General features: G+C 45.5%; 1 pseudogene; it reads right to left on the bottom strand.

Annotated features, from left to right (window-relative positions):
- Positions 1-1,483: 1,483 nt before the first annotated feature.
- LOC116098569 overlaps positions 1,484-2,310 on the bottom strand; it is a 21,435-nt pseudogene continuing 20,608 nt past the window's right edge.

Raw genomic sequence — 2,310 nt, 5'->3', positions numbered from 1 at the left:
AGCTCCCTTCTCTGTGATAACTCCAGCCTGTGTCAAGTTGACACACAAAACCAGCCAGTACACTGCTCTTCCAAAGGTCCTGAGTTCGGATCCCAGTAACCACATGGTGGCTCACAACAACCCATAATGAGATCTGACACCCTCATCTGGTGTGTCTGAAGACAGCTACAGTGAATTACGCCAGAGCAAGCGGGCCGGAGCAAACGGGGCCTGCAGAGGTCCTGAGTTCAATTCCCAGCAGCCACACACATGATGGCTCACAGTCATCTGTACAGCTACAGTGTACTCATACACATAAAATAAAATAAAATTTTTTTAAAGTGAATGATAAAAAATAGAAAATACACAACAAAATGAAAGATGTGTAAGTTGTGTTGTGTCCACCTGAAGCTTCATGTTCACAGCACATAATTACATAGTAGAAATTGGGGAGAAAAATCACAGCCAACTAAATATAAGCTCTTATGCACTCATGCCCTGTTCAGTCATGTCAAAAAGAAGGATTGTTGAAAACAATGGTTCTCAGCTTTCCTAACACTGTGACCCTTTAACACATGTTGTGGGTATCCAAAACCAAAAAGTTATTTTCTTTCTTTCTTTTTTTTTTTTGATCTTCAGGATTTATTTAGATAAGAAAGCTGTCAATCTCAACAGAAGGAGAAAAGGAAAAATTTAGAAAGTCTGTAGGAAAGTGGCTCCCAAACCCTGACCCCTCAGCACAGCACAGAATACTGCTTCTTATGTCTTACTTGTCCTTCAAAAACCAGCCAGACAGCCCAAAGAGCTGGTGCTGACCCCCCAGGCAGGTGTATGCTTTCATTCCAGTCTGAATTGCACTATGCAAAAGGCACACTGACACACTAGCACACATCAAAACTGACAACCCCAAATGACTTTCCAAAGTAGACAGCCCACAGTACTGAGTGTATGAAGCTTTCCAATGTGCACAATCTGTGACCTTGGTTCTATGATCCTGGTGGAAGGACAGCAGCATCTATCTACAAGTGGTGGTGCCTCAGTGAGACTGCTGACAGCACGAGCCATCCTGTGAAGGCCACAGTGTCAACCACCTGCTATAAGGCACTGAGTGACAGCAAGAGTCTCTGTACAGGCTGCTCACTTCCACACTGGCTCTCTCAGTGTTCCCCTTGATAAAACTGAGGCTGAGCCTGAGTTCATCCTATAGCTAAATTTGAGAGGACAGTGGAAGAAGCTGCTTACAAAACTGTCGTTTCAGCTTTAGTGGTTTCTAAAAATTGCTGGGCTTTATAAAAATGTCTTCCAGTATACCAGTGAGTCTATCGGACAGTGGGACTTCATGTAAACTGTTAGGTGCCACTGGTGGGAAGGAGCCCCGTACTGCAGTGGCCAGTCACATGCTTAGGCTGTGAAATGCTTTGGTGAAGACTTCATAGTTAGGAACACATTAGGATGTGGTGCCATCAGCATAGAGGTGATGGGACCCCGTGGCAGGTAGAGCTTCTCAAGAGTCTGCCTCATGTTTAACTTCAGTCATTCTGTTGATAGACTTGAGGATTTCAGCAACAAGGTTCAGTGTCTCTGCTCCAGTCACCATCGGCTTTATGGATGCCTGTGCACTGTTCATGACATCATGGAGGTTGTGCAAGTCCACATGGGTGTTCTGCTTCACCATGGTAAGGCTGGCTGCCTGGCCTGACAGAAGGGCTTCATTTTCTCACTTGAAGTTCACGAGCTGTGCCTGGAGCAAATTCATTTCCTATTTCAGCTTCATGACATGATCTTCTGCTTTTACAACCCATTTGGTCATCAGTCCAGCAAGTCAAACAGAATCTTAAACTGCTGACTTGAGGTCACAGAAGTCACTCTCATCCTTGATCATCTTTGTCTCCAACTTCTGTTCGAGCGTCCTCATCATTTCTGTTTGAGTTTCAGAGAAGCTCTGAACCTCATTTAGCTTTCTTCTGGACTTTCATCTTTCAGTGCGTTGTGACTTATCTGCAACTTCCACAGGTGTCTGTCCCCTAGAGGTCACTCAGTGTCCATGGGGGTAAAGACTCAGGACCTGCCAGCTCTAATGTGTTGGAATAAAAGGAAAGGTAGGTGCCACAGGGTGAGTTCTGTGTGACTCTAGCGTAATGAGTCTGCTCCATGGCAGAGGGCAGGTAGGCACTCTATTCCATCCATCTTCTTTATCCTCCTCTAGGTTGCTGGCTCTTGTTGGGTCTTCAAAAAATGGCTGCTGATATTTCAGTCCATATCCCATGGGCTGGGAGGCAGGGAAGCTGTGGTCTAGTCCCAGTGGGTGCCTCGAGACTTCCTTCAGGTAAA

Source organism: Mastomys coucha, chromosome X, assembly GCF_008632895.1.
Source record: "Mastomys coucha isolate ucsf_1 chromosome X, UCSF_Mcou_1, whole genome shotgun sequence".
Lineage (NCBI taxonomy): Eukaryota > Metazoa > Chordata > Mammalia > Rodentia > Muridae > Mastomys > Mastomys coucha.
Note: the sequence above shows the minus strand (reverse complement) of the source record. Positions and strands in the feature narration are given on the sequence as shown.